Source organism: Protopterus annectens, chromosome 3.part0, assembly GCF_019279795.1.
Source record: "Protopterus annectens isolate FY-2018-M chromosome 3.part0, PAN1.0, whole genome shotgun sequence".
NCBI classification, from domain to species: Eukaryota; Metazoa; Chordata; order Ceratodontiformes; family Protopteridae; genus Protopterus; species Protopterus annectens.
Window position 1 is genome coordinate 450,276,698 of NC_056731.1, and position 21,086 is coordinate 450,297,783.

Genomic DNA, 21,086 nt, shown 5'->3' on the forward strand with positions numbered 1-21,086 from the left:
CATTGTCACATATAACAAAGGCATTATTTATCTGTTTCGTCCCTTCAGAGGCATTTCTGCCCTTTTCAGCATCCTTGCAGTATGCCATGTTGGTTTTGCATGAAATGTCACAATAGTTTCTTTAGAGATTTGTTTTCTAGCTCTTGCATCATCTAGCCTATTACATTTTAAGGTTTTTGGTCAGTAAATCCATAAATCTTGTAAGCCTTTAGAAACTTACATCTGTGTTACTTTGCACTTTAGAGTGATGACACAATACCAGTGACAGAAATGGTCGACCTACAGAGTTTGGTGTACTACTCACGGTTTACTGAGGGCTGTCATGCGCCTGTTAGGCTATTTCGATAAACTAATGTGAATTTGCCCTGATAAGGGGATACTACTCCCACATCATTGATCTGTAAGTGTAGAGTCTCTGTAGCACCAAATCAGAGGGAAGAGAAATGTGTATTTCTCTCGTCAGTTTCTGCATTTGCAGAAATGGTATATTTAGAGATTAGGAGTATTGGGGAAGCTTTCAAATTAGCCAGATAGGGTGGTAGGACAATGTGGTCATAATGCTAATCTTTTTTTTTTTTTTTCCATTACAAGTAGACGTAGACTGTCATGAGGGATTCAAGAGGTTTCTTTTGTGATGAAAATTTAATTTAATCACCGTTTTGTGCTACAGTAAGACATTTTTAATTGCATTGTCTTTAAAATATGACAAATAACTCAAACCAGTGAGTGCCACTGGAAGAAAAATTCATGCACTGTCTAGAAATTGTCAAAGTTAGCAGTAATTTTGAGTGTAGCTATTAAATGTAAATGCAGACCGTATTTGGTATGAACAAAATTAAAAATAAAAACTAGTTGTAACTGTTAAAGAGTACTGCAGAGACATTAATACGACCTAGAATGCCAGTATTATTTTCATTTTTGTTTTCTTTCTATCTTCAAGGTAACCTAGTAGGAAAGAAAAGCGAGTACTACTGTTGGTCTTGATTTCCAGTAAAGTTATTGGAATTTGGGGTGTTATGTGCTCCGCTACGGCTTGTATTGTTAACACAGTTGCCCTTGCAACTCCCACTCTAATATCATCCACCCCATCCAACTACTACCTATCTTTCCACTCCACTAACTACCTTGATGATAGCAAGCTCAGATGCTCCTAAGCGTAGTACTTATTATACAGCAGGAACTTCTCATTATTACATTTGTTAATGCCTGTTATGTACTTCACAGATAAAGATTCTAGTTGTCTACTGATGTACTATGTTCTTCATCTGTAAATATGTTGTAAGTAATTTCTATGTTAAATTGTTAATCGCTATGTAATCCAATGTAACTACTGTCTGTTTATTTTAACTGTGGAGCTTTTCTCCCCAGGCCTCCGCTGAAAATGGACCCACGTTCAGTCGGACACTCCCAGTCAACAAATTTAAATAAATAAAATAAGTAAACAAGGGGAAAGCACTGAGGTGCTTAAACATAGATGTCACCAAATAGCACTAGCAATTTACAGGTGGAGCTCTTTTATTCTTTAGAAATTGCATGCTAATACAAGCATTCTTATTCTAACATTTTATTCCATTCGAGATACGTAAATGCATCTGTCATAACTAGAACTGCTAATTCACATGTGGACAGCTTTTATTGTTTAGATATTACATGTTAGATCAGGCATTCTTATTCTAACAGCTTTGTAAATGAGTAATACAAATAGAATGTGTTCTTGATTTTGGCCTTTGTCTTTATTTTTAGCTTTGTGTGTGATCCATGGTCCACACCCTCAACCATTGTGAAATACTGTTTCATTTAATTGCCTGAGTTAAAACTTTTATTTTCCATTATTCTATTGTGCATCTTCAGAACCCCAAATTTTGTAGTGGTCAGAGAAATGTTAAAACGTGTTTTTTATTAAAATATAAATTTTTGCAGATCATAAATTTCCAGGATATTCCTTAATTTTGGGGAGAAAGCAGGTGGATGGAAAATATTTTCCATTCTAAATTAATATATCACTCAACATTACTTCCTTCCAAAATGTGTACAGATATGTACATATAGCATTACATCCAAGAACATCTCTACTTAATATGAAAAAAAGTATTAGTTGGCTGCATTGCTTTATAGGGATAATTCCATGACTAAAAAGGTATCTGGTGTTTAGTTACTGACTCATGTCTGCAGCAGCTGGTATGAAGAAGGAGAGGAGTGACGCTGCTTGGCAAGCTTGCTTCTTTGGGGGAGGGAGTGCATATCCAGGGTGCATGTTCCCATGTAGACTGTAGACCTAACAGGATTACTGTCTTCAAGAGGGCAGGGCTGTCTTGGTGAGTTACATCGGTCACAGAAACAAGTGACACATCATTGCTGTCATCCACTGCACACCAAACCCATGGGTTGTTACTGGGCATTTGTTTTGGGGTGAGGGCTCCAGAAAAACAAAAGCCTAACTACCCCTAATGGCTGCCTAAATTATGGTCCCTTTCTGTCATCTCTTCCTGACTTTTATGGGGAACAAATGGACTAATTAACTGAGAGGTGGACTGATGGAGACAGACTATGGGAGCAAAACCTAAACAAACAAATACATAAATAAAACCAAGTGAACTTTACATTAAAAAATAAGTGCTTAATTGAGCAAGCCAGTTAACACCCCTATGGTAATTGACTGTTGTCCATGAAAAGCAGTTTAGAAACTGTAGTGATCAGTGTTTCTCTCCCATATTTGAAGTTCTACTTATTGAAGATGCTTCTTATAGATTTCCTCAAAATGTTCTCGCATTTACTCTATCCTTTGTTTGCTATCCATTCCTTCTTTTACCCTTACCCCTACTTTACTCAGTTACCTTCTAATCTTGCTACCCTTTCTTTCCTAGCCCAACCTTCACCTTTTTTCTCTTCTAGCTGTTCCAGCTTCAAGATGCTGTCTGACACACAAGATAAGAACGTATAGGTTCAGTGCATAACTAATAAAATAATAAGCACCAGATTGCTATGGTTACTGGTAAAATTAGATTTTATCAGTAATGATAAAGTCTGAGAGTTGAAAATTCTTTTCATATGTTTTTAACACCTTCCAGTCCACATCTTGGTGTAAGAGGATTCATTAATGCTTAACTTACAGATCAATTACATGGCTGTCGGGATAATTAACTGCTGTTTTCTTCAAAGACTCTTTTAAACAGAAGATTAGTAAGCAGCAAAATAATTTTAAATGCTTTTCCTCCTTTTCTGATTTTTGGATGAGGGCCGTTCTGGGTTGTTGTAAAATGGACAGTGGAAGTGCTGGAAATTTGGAGACTAATTTTCTACAGGTCACTAAAGAGGTGCAGGTGTAGAAGATTAAAATTTATGGCATAATACATGTAAGATAGGAAAGCATGCATCTGGTATGAATTATTGGCTATAATATAGTATGCATTCTCAAATAACCAGTTTTGTTGAAGTATACAGACCATCTGATCATCTTTTATTTGAGGCCTAAGTATAAGGAAGGAAATGGTTGCTGAAGGTTAAAAGAATTTGGAAAACATCTTTGCAAGTTTTGAGTTTGTAGACGTCCCAGACAAGGAGGTACAAGGAAGGAGTGTCCTTGTGGATTAGCATATTTTATTGGTAATAGAAAAATATGAGGGAGAAGTTTAAAGAAAACCATTAAGATGAGAAAATAATGTAAAGGCTATGTTGGTAAAAATAGCATTCTTTGCAGCTGAAGTGAGGAGCAGACGTGTAGATGTAACCATAACAGAGAAGAAGGGGATGTAGAGGAGTATTAAAAGACAGTGGGAGGAGTGTATGGGGCATAGTATAGTAAAGGGATAATAATAACTGAAGGTTTAAACCTGTCAAGAATAAGGGACCATAAAAGTAGTGGTAAAGCAAATACAGGTAAATTGGGTGGTATAAGACTGTAAAGGGATAATAATAACTGAAGGTTTAAACCTGTCAAGAATAAGGGACCATAAAAGTAGTGGTAAAGCAAATACAGGTAAATTGGGTGGTATAAGACTGTAACATCCAAAAGAGCATTGGTTGGATAGCAGAAGGTTAAAGCAAAAAATTATTTGGGTACTTGCGTATTATCGCAACCAGATTTTGCGACATGGTATACTTTCTTCTCTTTTACTAAAACTACAACAAATAAGAGTATTCAGGAAAGGTGAACTGTTAAAAAGTCTTCTAGGATATTGGTGGTGGGTTTGTAAGATGATTAAGGGTTAAAATTTTAGACTTTGCGAGTAGCATGCTTTAAAGACTTAAAGCGGTGAATTCAGTGAGCAGCTCAGTCTTTTAGATATTAGTCTCAAGTCTGCACTCCTGCTTTCTGCTGTTGTAAACGACAAATCTGAATGGTAAGTTAACTTCAGTTTTCCACAGCATCTCATCACTTTCACTCTGAAACAGAAAACAACACTGAAATCCTCCTCGACGGGATAGCGGTGTGTAAGACTGATGTTAACCTACCATTCAGAGTGCTTTACAGCAGCGTAAAGCAGGACTGCAGACTGGAAGCTAATAATCTGAAGACTGAGCTGCTTGGTCCGTCAAACAGAAAAACGGAAAAGCCACATTGGTGTTAAGCTGATGTCAAAGATACTAGTACCGTACATTTTGTACACTTTCACAAAAAGCCTTAAGAAGGAGCTTGACTTGTCTAAAACACATAGTGGATCACAGTCGCCCTGAATCTGTGGTCAGTGTAATAGAGCACATGGTTCTACGCGCTGTCCTTTAAAAAAGAAATGCATGCATGAAGAAATTGTCCCTCTTGCAGTTGCCTGCCAAAGTCCGGCTTCCGTTTCTTCTTCCTGCTCATGTTTAACTGGCAAAACCTATCAGTAGGAGTCAACAGACACCACCTTACTCAAACATTCACTCCTTTCAAGAAAACATTAGGAGTCAGACAGCGTTACAAATCTGGCTGCGATAATACGCAAGTACCGTTATTTGTTATTAATAAAGTTCCTATTTACATTTTATAGCTGTGTACTGACCAGAGAAAGTATTACTTTTTGGGACTTTAATGGCATATACAAGACAGGGCATAGAAAAGTTGATGGTTATTTCATTGATGATATTGTCATATATAATTATGGAAAGGTGATTGGCAGACTGGAGACATTTTAGCTTTATTGAACAATGACTGCAAGCTATTGGTTATACTGCTATTTATCCTTAATGTAGGCCACAGGGCATGATAAAATAACAGGTATGTGATACATAGTTTATGTATTTGTTTAAAAACAAGAAACATCTTTATTGAATTATCACGTATAACATGAGCAAACAATACTGACATGTTTTCAGTTGCAACATTATACATCACATATCATTCCACTTTTTCTTTGTAATTTGCTCCTACCCTTTTCTAAAGATCCCACTTTCAATTCTTTTAACCCTGTTACTGTATTCACTATTAGTAGTTTTTGATTTCTATTTTTTAGTATCTGCTTTTTTAACAGCCACCAGAATTAAACTTAGCAAGGCCTTACTATGTCTAGGAAATTCCAATTCTCTATCACAGCTCAAAAAGTCATTTCCTTAATTACACCAGTTTGCTCACCCAGTATTTCTGACTGAGTAGTCTGCAGGGAATTTCACACCTCCAACATTTGCAATCTACCCGAGGAAGATTTCTTTGGAGTCTGGGATATAAAAATACTTATGCAAACACTTATGAGCAAAGATCCTAAATCCTCTAGATTTTGTTGCATATTTGGGAGCCATACATGTATCCTCCCATTGTTTCTTTGTTAATTGTTTATCTAATTTCTCTTCCCAATTCTTTCTGACCTCCTCTGATTGATTCCCGTCAGTGTCATGCAGTATTTTATATGCCCTACTAATTATCCTTTTTTTGACAGCAACCTCTGTTATAAATTCTATTAAAAACTCTACAGTTGCTGGCCTTTCATGTAGGATCTCCCTGTTCTTTCACTTTTCCTATACTCTGATAATCATTGATAAGGAAGGCAATCTCTAGTCTGCAGTCCAACTTAACTTTTGGCCTGTTCTCATTCTGTTACCTTTTCCTGTCTTAATTATTTGTTCCCAGTACCTGGTTATTTCGCCAGTTTTCTCCTGTCAAGTCCTGCTCCCTCTTGCCTGTCCCTTAATTGCAGTCATCCCATATTCGTGGTATGTTCTTTCTTCATTCCCATGTTGGCTTAGGTCTTACAATACTGTATGGCTATTGTTATTGTTACTCTCTCTAAGGATCTGCATCCAACATCCCATTCTTTCCTTGAGCTTCCCCTGTTTCATCATCATCCCGTTTCACTTTGAATTATAGCTTTCTGCTTGTGCTATGTATAGCAGCCTTGACTATGTAGCTCTGAAATACCCCTTCAAGTCGGGTAATCCTAAACTGCCTTTTTCTCTTGGATGGATCAACTTATCACACTTGACTCCTGCCCTCTTGTCCTCCAAGATAAAGTCCTTCAACTCTCTATTAATTGCTATCCACAATTTCTCCTTTAGGTGATAAAAATTTGCCTCACCTGTGTATAAAACTTAAGGGACTAAAAACATTTTCATTCCTTATATCTCACTATCCATAAAAAAGAGCTTCCAGTTTTTCAGTTTTTGTATATCTTTTGTTTAGTCTCTTCCCACATATCCTTAGATGCCAAAAACAGAATCCTTTTTAACTGCATTCCTAAGTACTTATTTTATCATGTCCACATAAATATGGGTACTGCTGAACCAATTTGCATGCAGATACATAGCTTACAGCTGTTGCCTTTGTTTTATCTTCATTAATTTTGTATCCCGAAAAAACTTGAAACTGCCTCAGAATGTTCCACAACACTGAAATATGCTTTTCTGATTTTATCAGTTACAAAGTAATATCAGTTGCAAATAAAGCAGAGTTTTCTTGATTTGCCATAGCAAATTATATCTTTGAATTTCTGAATCCTTTATTTTCTTTGACAGTGGTTTTAAATATAATGTAGATAACAAAGGGGAGAGAATACACGTGTCTGGTTTCTCTGCTCAAACAAAAGTTATCAGAGAGGACCCCCACACTTTAATTTTTGCCTTGGGTCCCACGTATATTGCATCAAGATCCACCAACACCAGTGATATTTTCTTACATTCTGATTCTCTTTGGATCATCATCATTCTGTTAGTATTGTCAAATGTTTGCCTTCCTGCCACAAAACCTCATTTATCCATATCTATCAGTTTTGGCATCTCCTTTGCCATTCTTTTAGTAAACACTTTATAATAATGGTTTAGAATCGAAATGTGTCTATATGAAGCTGGATCCTATGGATCTTTACCATTTTTAGGTATTACAGCCACCATAGCCTTCTTCCAGGATGTTAGTGCTTTTCCTACTCTTAAAATACTGTTAAACAAAACTTTCCAGATCTTTATCACTTTCTTCCCTCCTAGCTTACAAACTTCAAAAGGAATACCATCTATTCACGGAGTCTTTCCTGTAGATTGGTTGTATATCACCATTTTTATCTCTTCTTCTCATACTCTGTTAATAATTGAGCCTCATCTACCTCTAAACTTGACTGATTTTATTCTTTCATAAATATTTCCATTTGTGTGTTTTCTTGATTTCCACATTTATCTGTTTTATACAAATTTTCATAAAATTTATGAAATGTTTCTAATACCTCTATAGAATCTGTAGTTATTTTCCTTTCTATAGGCTCCCTAAGCTTTGCAACAGCACTTTCTACTTTCTGTTGCCTGAGTTGTTGTGTTAAAACATTTTGTGCTCTGGAATTATCAAAAACAGTTGCACCTCTTCTTGTCCTGTGAGATTCCTCTTATTCTGCAGTATTTGAATCTTTGTCAGTGCCTCCAAAAAAATCTTGTTACTTCTTAACCGTATCTCCCTTTAAAAATGGTAGAAATTTAAAAAAAAAGTAAATAAACTTCATTTCATTTTATCCCACTTCCTAGCTGTTTCTTTGAAGAAAGTTCTAGTTTCCCCAATATCTCTTGACTAATTTCCACTACCCATTCCTTCAATTCTTCCTAGTGTAACAGATGGGTGGGGAAGCACCAGTGTCTCATTTTTATTTCATTACCCTGCATTTTTGTTTCAGTTATTTGATGCGTATCAAAACTTTCAATTAAATGAATATGCTCCTGTGAAATGTAATCTCTGTCTAGCCTAGCTCAGGTTTTTGCACATTTGGGGGGATAATATATAAATTCTATCTGAACTCCTGCTACTGAATTCTTATCTTCCATACTAAATGTTTTCTTCGAAAATCTACCTTCTTTTGTTATATTTTCCCTTCACTGTTGCAAATCAAATTCAAGTCCCCACCTATAAGTAATATTCCCTGCTGAAAGCTGATTATTTATCCCATAAGTTTCTTAAGCTCCATTGTACTGGTTTTAGGTGGAATATAAATACATGCCAGCATAATCCTCTTCCCTTATGAGTAGCCCGTTACTACTATTTCTACCATTTTTAAACATTTTCATTTTGTCCAACTCCTTAACTATAGCTTCTAAAGAAAGTTCTATTTTCCATAGTAACTTTTGAATAATTTTCACTACCCATTCCTTAAATTCCTCTGTGTTTAACAGATAGGCGGGGAAGCACCACTCTCTCATTTTTTATTTCATTACCCAGCATTTTTATTTTAGTCATCATTGGAGTGTGATCTGAAAGTTACTGGATGTGAACTATCCCTATTGCACACACAAATAAATGAAAAGGCTTAACTTTATAAAATGGGAGTATGTCATGTTTTATAAAAATTCTATTAAAACAAGAACTGTTTTAGTTACAGTTGCCTGCTTCCTCTTCCCTCTCCTTAATGTTCTTACAAATATTAATGACATGAAATAGGGCATATGCTTTGGCATCGCCTACAAGTTTAACAAGTCAAAAAAGTCCAATCTTTCCATGTTTTCTTGTTCCACCATATTTCACAAATGTAATTGATGCTTTGTAATCCTACATTTATTCATTAATTTCCCAGCTGCTAGTTTTCTTCCTTGATCTTCATCTCCTATATCTAGTCTCTGGTTTATTTCCAATGTCCTCCTGCCCTTTTTTAGTTAACACATGTGTTTTTTTTTTCTCTCTCTCGCAAACATTTTCCTTTGGAAATTTATTGTAAAATGTTTCTCTCGCATATTTTGTAAATGAGCTTTACTATTGGGAGAAGTGAACAAGCAGAGTCCCCTTCTGTTTGAAAGCTGGATAGAGCAAGTTGAATTTCACATCTGCCTCTCTACATTCCCCGATTGCTGTAATAAATTTGCTCCTCTTTTGCCTGGTGTACAGTGAATAATTAATTTCTACAAACACTCTGCCGTCTTAGTACCTTGCCCTTCTAACACAGTTTTGTCATAATCGACTCTGCTGCTAGGATTGCATCTTTACTAATACAAATAATTCTAATCCATGATTTTAAAGTGTGTTTGTCTGTAATGGTTAAAAGAATGGCAAAGGTGATGCAGAAATTGATAGATGTGGACCAGTGTGGTTTTGTGGAGGGGAGGCAAGCATTTGACAAAATTAACAGAACAATGATGATCCTGAGGGAAGCAGAATGTCAGAAAATACCACCATTGTTGGTCGGCCTTTATGCAGAAGGCATTCCAGAGAGTAATCTGCAATTTTATGAGTAGGGGAATGGAGGGGAGGCAAGCATTTGACAAAATTAACAGAACAATGATGATCCCGAGGGAAGCAGAATGTCAGAAAATACCACCATTGTTGGTTGGCCTTTATGCAGAAAGCATTCCAGAGAGTAATCCTGCAATTTTATGAGTAGGGGAATGGAAGTGTCTGTATTCCCTGATAAAATTATAAGGTTGATTAGGAGGTTATATGAGGAATCAGAGGCAATTTTTTTTAAAGTGTTTACTCAATGCCAAAAGTAAGAGATGACAGTCAAATACACTTTAATTGAAAAATAACTTGGACTTGTTTCAAATATATCAGCAAAAAGTAGTCCAGAACAGCAGAGAGAGAGCGTCTGTAAAGGTATCCAAGCCCCGGGAGTTAAGTCACACAGATAAGTCTATTTGTCCCTTTAAGTATTTTTCAAGTTGAGCTTTTGGGATGAAGAGAGGATACTGGTCAATGTGCTAGAAAATTAAGGAGATTAAAAACAACAGTTTGAAGTGGAGAAGCCAAACAGTAAGCCACAGGGAATAAATGTCTTAAGTCAGCCCTGTCCCAAAGGATGGGTCAGAAATATTCTTGAGGTACTCAAGAACAGCTTCTTCAAAAGATAACATAGAAGACTTAACCATATATGCCACAGCCAATAAGGACAGAGGAGGATGACTAATACTTTCTGGAGTTTTGAATTCTGGCTGAATCTTCATATCATAGGAGGTGAACCAAAAGTAAAGAGGAGTTTGGATGGCAGTTACATACAACAGTGTCAGTCAAGGGGTTTTCCAAGCAGTGGAGTAAGATAGAAGTTCCTGCACTTGATACAGGTATTAAAGCAAACAAATCACCATGAGTTCTCCCATTTTCAGAAAATCTTCCTTGCTACCAAAAAATTGATTGAGTACAGTGGGCTAGCAGCAGGCAGGAAGGAAGAAACTCCCCAGAGGTGTGGATAGCAACAAAAAACAATTTAAGGCTGTCCATTCCCACAGTCTTGCAACCTCCCATCACAGAGGGTACGATTAGTTGCCCCATGTTTGTTGATGTACCACCAACTGCCATGTGTTTTTTCTGTATAATAAGAATCCCCATTGTGAAGGAGTCCTGGAATGGTTGCATGGTCAAACAGATGTGCTCTAACCTCCAGTATGTTGATGTGAGGAAATAGTTCTGATTATGTTCAGATTGTATTGCAGTTCAAATTCAGATCATGATGCAGCACAGCCAACCCAATGTTTGCAGTGAGACAGATACTTGAGAAGAAGCTGTGGAATTTGTCCAGCTGAGCATTCCTAGACTTGGAGAAGCATATAAGGTCTCAAGAAAGCTGAATTGGGCAGTCCTGCAGTGGTTTAAAGACTCAAGACACTGGTAGAACTAATGCAAACACCCAATGACCCAAGTGTAAACAGTGTTTGGTCTTATAGAGAGATTCCCATTGGGAGTGGATGTGCATCAGGGTTCAGCTGAGCCCACTGCTGTTCATACTAGTGATGGACTACATTAGCAAACGGGTCATAGTGGATAGATCAACAAAGTTGTTGTATGCAAACAATGTGGCATTATAGGCAGACTCTGAGCAAGAACTTGAGCAGAGGGTAGGGGAATGGAATGCAAAACTGAAGGCACATGGGATGAATCTGAGTACAGATAAAGACAGTTGTAATGGCAGTAAATGGGGGAAATGAGAAGAAGACAATAATTGAAATAGAAGGGAAAATAGTGGAACAGGTTAACAACTTCAAGTGTCTGGGTGGAGTAGTTGAGGAGAAGGGAAGTCTGAATGAGGAGGTCAAAGCCAGAATCAGAAGGCAGCCAGCTGACACAGAGTGTCAGGAGTAGTGTATGACAGAAGAATGCCAAAGAAGCTTAAAAGTAAGGTGTACCAAACAGTGGTGTGACCAGTACTGTGTGGTACAAAAACTTTGGCAGTAAAGGCAGAGCAGTTGACATAGCTAGAGGTGATGGAAATGAAGTGCCCGAGATGGGTGGTAGGATGCACACTGTGGGTCAGATGAAGGAATGCGGGCATAAGAGCAGATGCCACAGTAGCTCCAGTTGCAGAAAAGCTCGAGACCAGATTACAGTGGTTAGGGCACGTGCGGAAAAGCAGAAGACAATCCAGTGAAGAAGATCTGAGAGAGACTGGAAAAGGCAAGTGGAAACGAGGGCACTCAGAGGTGAATGGCGTGTGTAATAGAAGACCTGCAAAAGTGATGCATAACTGTCGAAGAAGAGAGTGGCCTTGAATAGGGTGAACTGACCAGTGGCACAACATCTCAACTCCATGTCGAAAATGAGAAAAAGGGGGTTGATGATGAAGATGAGGAGTTCTGATTATATTCAGACATCCTGATTAGTTTGCCTACTGAAATGCCTATCTTGCTGAAAGGTAGATATGTCCTTGATGACTGTTACCAAGTTCCTTGTGTGGAATCTCGCATTTCCTCATGGGAGATGCCTCTTGTGGGACATCTCCCATGAGAAAACATAGGAATGGTCACTTCCACGACACCCATTACTGAGATGACAGAGATGAAGAATAGAAACAGTATTCTATCCTTAGGCGGCCTTGCTCTGCATAACATTGTCCATACTGCAGCCTATACATGTGAGCACCTGAGTAGGTTGTAGCTGGGACTTGGCCACATTGAAAATTATTTGCAAAGAATAAAACAAGCAGATAAATGAATCCCCTCACAGACATACACAGGCATGCATTTGGCAAGCGTGGTAATGGCTGAGATGAGACAAAATGGTAAAGTCTGGAACTGTTAATGGCTGAAGCACAGATCCTGGACTCTCCAGATCCTGGACTCTCTCCTGATCTTGATGTGGAGGGAAGGCATCCTGGAGGTTCAGAGAGCACATCTAGTCTTTTTCTGCTAGGCTAAGACTGACCAAGTGCACACAAACCATTTGGAAGTTTTCCGTCTGGATGAATACATTAAAGCTGCTCAAGAACAAAATGGGTCCATGGTCCTTTGTATTTTTTTGTGGGGGGGCTCACTATAAAGAATCTGAAGTAATATCCATATTCTCTCTTCAGTCAAGTGGGACTCCTCGGATGGCTTTTTTTTGCTTATGAGGCTTACACTTTCTTTTCACAGAATGGCGCATCCAGCAGAGAAGGGTATTGGAAAACTGAGATTGAAAGGAAGGGCTTTTTGTAATTCCTGGATGCAAATGCTGTCACCCATCTGTCTTTAGTTGTGGATTTATAGGCAAGTACTAGACTAGCTGCCCTTGTGTGCTATTTTAAGCCTAGCCAATCTCCCTTTTGGTGCTTGAAATAATCTGTCTCATTTGGTGCAAGATTGGCTTTACCCATTTAATGGTTGATTAATTATATGTTAGCACTAATGCGAATAACTGGTATCATACCAGAGAGAATTCAAGAGGACCCATGCATGAGATATAACATTTAAGAGCTGCCTCTGTCCATTAATAGCACAAGGGGGCAGTCCTAGTGCATTTTTTCCCCCTTCCATAATTCCAAGTTACTCTTGAATATCTACATGGATGAGCTTTGTTTTACATGGATGGGGAGTCTATTCCACAACAGTAATGTCTTCTACAAGATATCTAGAGCACTAGACTTGGAGTATATTTCTGATGCCATTTGAATTGCTGATGTGCAGTAAATCCATCAATATTGGGTCCCAGGATGCTTTGCATGCTAAACGCAGGTCACCTCTTAGCAGCATGTAGGATATGGAGTATTGTGATAGAGTTTTGAGTCTGTCCATGTAGGACATAAAAAAAACAAAAAAACAAATGTAGTGTATGAATTTAAAAGTTTAAACAAAATCCTCAAAATAAGGCTCACCACACAATAGATTTTTCTTTCACGAAAAGAGCAACAGCCATTGAGGAAAAGCAATTATATATGTACAAACAGACACACACATCAAACAAAATCGCATGTGGGCACACAGACACGGTCACAAAAAACATGAGCATGCACATATATACACACGTGCACACACAGACCTAAAACACAAACACAACTGTACACACACACACACACACGCTAGGTATGGTGTCAAAAATAAAACTACAAACTCCACCAGGAAACAGCAACATTGTTAAGGAGGGTCCAGACCCTGGAGATAAGTATGTATTCTGACAGGGGGAAAAATGATAAATGCAAAATCTTGCATATTCTCTTCAGTGAAATATCTTGCAAACTGATGGTTACAGTTATCTACAATAATATATGTTGGCAGTCTGTAGGGCGAATCCAGTGGCTTCCTTTAAAGCCCTCAAATGACCCATTCATTCCTCCATGGCAGCAACAGCCTGTCCTGCAACTCATTCCCCAGTGAAGGTGACAGTTTGGTAACGAGATTAGGTCAGTCAGCAGTTGTGTTCTCAAAGTTAGCTACTCTCAGGAGGTACACGCACCCTACTGCACATACCCAAACTCCTAATTAAGCAACTCGCTACTGTGCAGTAAAGGTTTGTAAGGCTGATTGCTATGGGTATCACCAACGTAGCGAGCAGAGCTGCAACCCTCCCTTCAGGATGGATCCGTGAGCTGGTGTTGGGTGATCACTCCCATGCTCCTCTGCCCAGCCTCTCCAGCACCAATGCCCCCAGTTGAACCCAGGATGTTTGTGTTGCAGTCATGGTTTTATCCCTCCCCCCTCACCATGCCTCTTGTCCAGATTGGTCTGTAATAATTTGTAATTTATACACATTCCTAAGGTAAGCAGTACTTCTGCTAAGAACATTCCTTAACCTTAATATTTAAGTCTCCTTAGTGGCTGTCCAGTCTACTGTACTCTGTGGCAATCTATTGTATTTACTTCCTAAAATTAAAGCATGCTTGCATCTTTACCTCCCATTTTTAGTATGTACAGTATTACCCTTGCATATGTCAAATTCACAAAATATGTATAACGACACATGTAAAAATATCAATACATAAAGGCTCCAAATGCAGACTTGTTTCTGCCTTGCATATTTTGTTAGTTGGAAAATGACTGCTTGTAATCCAGCGAAATGGTGCCTCTGAAATACTTTATTCTACACAAATCACAACTACCTTTGCAACAAAGGAGCATATCAGTGAAGGATTTACATGACTACATCTTTCATCAAATCTCTACAAAGTTCAGAATGTAAGCAGGCAGTTTAATTCAGGGGACAACTGTAAGTAAAGAAATCATTGCAAACCGGTGGTGCAAACAAACCCTGAAAAAGTGTTCCAAAGGTTGAAATTGGTTGGGGTCAAGACAGGCATGCATAGCAGCAGGCCCATGGTTCAATGATATAACAACTTCCAGTCACCTCCTTCTAGTTATCCACTACACTGCTTAAGCAATACTGCCAAGACTGTGAAAAAACACAGATCTGTTCAAGATTCTCTCATCTCTGTAGGCTTACTAGCAGTTCAGAATTTTTTTTTCAATCCTGAATCTGTGTTTGCAATGATCAGTGTATAGTAAGGCAGTTTTGCTACAGAGCAGCCGTCACGGTTGGCCCTCCTGTGCACAGACAACCACCATAATGATTATACAAAATGGACTTTCTGGTCAAATGTAGATGACCTGACCTAGCAGAAACCACCATGTTACCAGAGCATTAATTACATTTATTCATCGGGCCCTAGCAGAAACCACCATGTTACCAGAGCATTAATTGCATTTATTCATCGGGCCCTACACATCAACACCTGATCAGTGTTGCACAGAGATGTTCTAATAACCATAGCCATGCTTAATAATTTAAAAGAACAAGTAATACTGACTTTCACTTTGATTTTTTGTCTGTTCTAAACAGCAGATTCAGCCAATTTTATGAGCAACTGTAAATGTTTCCATCTCCATTAACTTCTTTTCAAAAATTCTTGGAAATAAAAAGTGTATTAAGAAATGGTTCCTTTGTTTTGACTTTCTGTCTACAGCACCCCCTATAAGTGCATTTTCTCCTTTATACTTATAAAGGACTGCCTTTTACATTTATTTATTTTTAAGGGGAAAAAACAGTCAATTCATATCGCATAAAAACAATCTCATCCAACAATTATTTAACACCATTTACTTTTATTTTTTATGTAAATTTAATATTAGAAAACAGTGCATTTACTAAGTTACTTTTTGTGATTCTATACATTATTTTAACTACATTTGGCACATTTTAATCATTTTTATTGAGTTATCACTTATGACATAGTCATACATTTATGAAAACAAGCCATACTGACAAATTTTCAGTTACAAACATTATACAACACACACAATCTTCTGCACAGTCATCACAATCCAGCATCACATACCTCACTCCATTCTTGCTTTCCCTTGAACCTTATCCCACCTCCAAAACGTTATTCTGCATGCATTGTTCCCATAGTTCCCATTTTATGTAATTTGCTCCTACCCTTTTCTAAAGATCCCACTTCCAATGCTTTTACCACTGTTATTATATTCACTACTTCTTCAAATACGATTGCTTTAGCTTTAGATTTCATTTTCTAGTAACTGCTTTTTTGGCAACCTGCAGCCTCAATTAAACATACCAAGGCCTTACTCCATCTAGGCAATTCAAATCCTTTACCCCAACAAAACAAAAAAAATAATTTCCTTATTTACACCAATTTGCTCAATCAGTATTTCTGAGATTGAGTAGTCTGCAGGAAATTTTTAAAAGCCTGCCAACTCATTACACTCCCAAAAATATGTTCTCAGTTTCCTCTTTCTTCCCTTCACACACCCAGCATTTGCAATCTACCAGAGGAAAAATTCTTTGTGGAGTTTGCTTGGGGTTTAAAAATACCTATGCAAACACTTCCAAGCAAACGTCTAAAATCTTCCAGACTTTGTTGCACAGTTGGGAGCCATACATACATACATCCTCCTATTATTTCGTAGCAAATTGCTTATCCAGTCTTTTCTAAACTCCTCTGATTCCTACAGTTATCAAGCAATATTTTATATGCCCTACTAATTATACCTTTATTAGCAGATTCTTTTCTAGATTCAACTAAAAACTCTACCCGTGTTGGTCTTTTAATTAAGATTCCCATATCCCTTTCTGTTTGCCTATACCCAAATATCAATCCTTGATAGAGAAGGCAGTCTCTAGCCTGAAATCTGAATGACTTTATTTTATTGTTGGGTTTAAATATTTTTTTTTTTTTTTTTTGCAATTGTAACACATCGGAAGTTATTTACTTAACACGGTGCTAGGACTGTCCTTTTTGCAATTGTAACACAGTGGGAGTTATTTACTTAACACAGTGCTAGGACTGTCCTGCTTTGTATAAAAGAAAAATAAATGGAAGTTCAAGGAACATATATGAGCATACACACAATATTGTAAGGAAAAATAGGAACAATGCTCTTCAGAAATGCATAGAACAAACAGCTGGACACAATTTTTATTTTTAGGATTAGATAAAATTGTTATGAATCCTAGAGGAGGGCCTTAAAATGATTTATTAGAATTAAATGAGTTACGGTGGCAGATTAGTCTGAATGTATATAACTCTCCAGGGTTGAATGGGACTGTGCCCCTGGGCAGCATTTTAAGGATTAAATGTTATACAGTATAAAGGATTTTTAAAGGTTTAATTAGTAAACAAAGATTTTTAGAATGGATTTAAACATAGGGACAATATTTTATTTATGTGCTTGATTGAACATTACTTATTTATTTATTGATTTAAAGTTTGGCTTTTATATTCTTTTTATATGTACTGGATATTTAAGAATTTATTTTGGCTTCAAGTACGATGACGTTAGAATGTTATGAGAAGATGTAAATTGTACGTTTGTGGCTGGTTGTTCTGAGGAAGTCCTTGGTTTAGGATGAAAGCACTAAACAACCTATTTTATTTGTATGGGGATGCGTGTTTAATAAATTCTTAGTTTGTCGACCTGGTAGTTTTTCACAGTAGTCTTTTAGTGCATGTTTGCTTTCCAGTTCCTGGTTAAATGTTTAGTGACTTCTTAAGAGTTCATAATGCAGAAACCTTCAGTTAGCTAAATAAACTTCTGTTTGACCTCTTAACCCAAGTCGACCAATGAAAATGGGTGTATTTCCAGGTAACGCTCATTAAGTAAATAATACCTTTGAAAAAGTCATTGTAAGGGAACCTAAATAAAATGCCCTTTTTTCCCTTTCTTTCTTTTTTATCCACTTTTCCTTCTCTTTCTTTTTCCTCCATTTCTTTTTTCTTAAAGTCAACTCCTTACTCCCTTTATTATTTCATCTCACTTCACACAATACCAATTTTTATCCTTTTTCTTTTTAAGTTTAATTTTTCACTTAAGTAAACGTGCTTTTCATAAATGTTCCACTTATTTTAATTTGCATTGTTTATCTCATTACTTCAGTGTTGTTTTTATGTGTCATATACTACATGCTATTACTTTGTGGAGCTTTTCTTCACATGCCTCCACTGAAAAAGGGTTTCATGCTCAGGGTGGATTTTCCTGGTAAGTAAAAGTTCAATAAAATAAATAAATCAGTCTAGTGGGATCAGCCCTCTTAACAAATGATATAGAATTAAATAAAGACTTGTAACAGGAGAATAACAATGCCTTCTGCAAATTATAGCTTTATTCAAAAATATTCAGTGGTGTTCCAGCAATTAGGAACATTTAATAAGCAAATTTTAAACAATGTGACCTAGAGCTACTGTATAAATTCATACGTGTGATCACTTCCCCTGTACCATCATGTTATACAGTAACCACCTCTGTGCTTTATCATTTTACTTATTGTGACTCGCTTTTGTTAAATGGAAATCCATTTCTGGGTTTTAAGTAAGTTACAGGTTGGTAAAACCCTATAGGTTGGTAAAACTGTATTTCTACTGTAACATTACACAGCAGTGGTTCCTTCATTCATTTATGTTCTAGTACCCACTTTATCCTGTTCAGGGGTGGACAGAAGTCAGAATATATACTGGCTTTGTTGGGTATAAGGCAGAGAATTAAACTTGAGTAGAACACAAAGTCCAACTTAGTACAAAGCTAAGCCACCATGGATGCGTACAAATGTACAAAGTGCTGAATACAAATAAAACTTTAATATGAGCATTTACAGTTAAACTCTTGAAGTAAGGCTGTGTGATAAGCGCTTTTGGCATGCAAGTTGGGTAAATTAATGGTCACATTTTCCCCTTACTTTCGCTGGCAGTAAAAAAAAATGTATAGCTGTTGGGGACATTTTTTCTCTTTCTTCATTTGATTATCGCACAGCATTTAGATTTACTTTCAGCAGTGTTTTGTCCTTGGTGATTTTTTTTTAAATGAAGATCATCAAAGAGTAATCTTTTGTAGCACATAGAGCACTGTGATTTATACTCGCATGGGGCAGAAAGGCAGCTTTAAGTGCCTTTCTGATGTAAGAAATGTCCTTAAAGTTTAGTGCTGTTAAACTCTAGTGTTGTGTTTAGATCAGTAACAGCAGTCAGTGCCATCTACCACAGAACAACACTGGGAAGTTAAAGCAGCATTAAAACCTATAAAACACCTTTCACTGTCTCTGACTGACACACACACACACACCAGCATTTAAAGCCATTCATACATCAGAGGGACAATTAGGTTGAAGTGTTTCATGGCTTTTAAAGCTGTTTCCACTTCCCACTTTTTTCCTGTAAGTAGTAGTACTGCTACAAAGAATTATGATTTGGACCTTCCAATCATAACCAAGTTTTAGAATGCTTTTGACATAGATGTCTGTATTCACATCTTCAGCTTTGCTTTGCTCCTTTCTTGAGGTGAATTTCTTGACATCTGTATCTCAAACGTATCGCATATTGGTTATTATCTGAGATCTGAACATGAGCCTTTGTATCTTTAATTTAGAAACACTAAAATTATTCAAAACATTGCAAACAAAATACATAGAGTTATCACTGTCTCCCTTAGACAGAAACATCTGTCAAAAAAATTAGTGAAGCAAAATGGCTTCCCATCACACAAAGAAATTACCTCTTATTCATCTCTCAGTTATTTAATCTCCTAAAGTCTGGAACCTTTTCTCCATTGGCTGCTAAACCTACCTTAAAAATCCCCTGCTATAAACGTAGAACTCAGACTTGCTCAAGACCCCCAAGGCCAAACTGCAGAGCTCAAACCGCATCTTTAGGTTTTGTCCCAACCACTAGGAATCACATCTGTCTCACTTCAATGACATTGCATCAAATTAGATTATGATCTCAACTAAATGGATACCCTGTCATACAGGCAGGATGCCGCAGCCTTCCCTCAGGTCACATAACTTAATTCCTGTCTTTCCCCTTCCGTTGTCCACCTCTATCAGTTTACTCTAAGTAATAAACTTAAGTGCAGTTGGATACCTCCTCCTTATTTTTTACCACAACTTCTTGTGTTTCCTCATATGTACCTTTCTGCTGTTTGTTGACTGGGACAAATTTTGCCCATACTTTAAAAACATGAGCTTGTGAATATATAGATAAATTTAACAGCTTCTTATTTAATTTTACATACTTCCGAATTTGTTTTGCTTTTAGCTACGTACCTCTTGTTTCTTTACTTTTGTTTTTTTTTAAATCTCTTATGCTGAGACTCTCATAATATTGTCTTGTAAATGTTGCAGATTGCATTCACGTATGCATGTTTTGCGATAATACCTGCTGCACTTCTAATCCTGGTGTAATGAGTTTGTTTCAAAACCATCATCAGGAATGTTTTCCTTGTGCAGCTTATTTGTTGTTATTTAGATTGTGGTTATCATGTAACATCAGGAGAGATTAGGTATTATTTCTGATGTGGGCTCCATGTTTGTTATTGATTTTAAAAATATTCTCAAAACATGTCAGAATAACAACTAATAATTAGTGTGTTTTCTCTAAATTGTAACAAATTTCTTAAATATGGTATTACCCATCAGTAAGGCTGAAGTCTATTGGCGGGAGTCATGAGAATTGTTTATCTAATGACAAATACTCTGGACTTGTACAGTATGGTAAGGAGATGACAGTGAAATTCATGAAAGCCTCTTTACCATCACTAGTACACAGAGCAAATAGGGCCAAGTGTCTTGCTGAGATTTCTGCTAGGGAAACCAATATACTGTAGCATAATTCTGAAGAGCAGTATATTGTGCTGTTCTTGGGAAAATTCCTGCCCCTTCTCCCCCAAACTAAGGGACTTGTAACCAATAGGACTTACTACTTTAATGTTAAGGTGGACAGCCTCTGTATGTCATCTGTGTACATTTTTAGCTTACTTTGCAGGGATGGGGTTGCACTTGTATATTCATGTTTGGTGACCAGTGTAGTTGTTTGGTGACCAGTGTAGTGGACTGATAAGTAATGAACGTATTTCACCTATAGCTTGGAAGTTACAGCACTAAAGGAAAACAGTGTCAGTGTTTCACCTGGCCACCTCACTTCTTCTAGAGCTACATCCCAAAATTCATTGTATGCTATGTGATTATGTCAGGGTATGGCGTCATAACAATCTGATGGTGTGGTAATTGCATGTATAAGAATATCTGTAAA

The 21,086-nt window shown here is 37.2% G+C and overlaps 1 protein-coding gene across 1 annotated transcript in view; it reads left to right on the forward strand.

Moving 5' to 3' along the window:
* Nucleotides 1–21,086, forward strand: part of CHMP5 (charged multivesicular body protein 5) — a 319,359-nt gene that overhangs the window by 638 nt on the left and 297,635 nt on the right. The window lies entirely within an intron of this gene.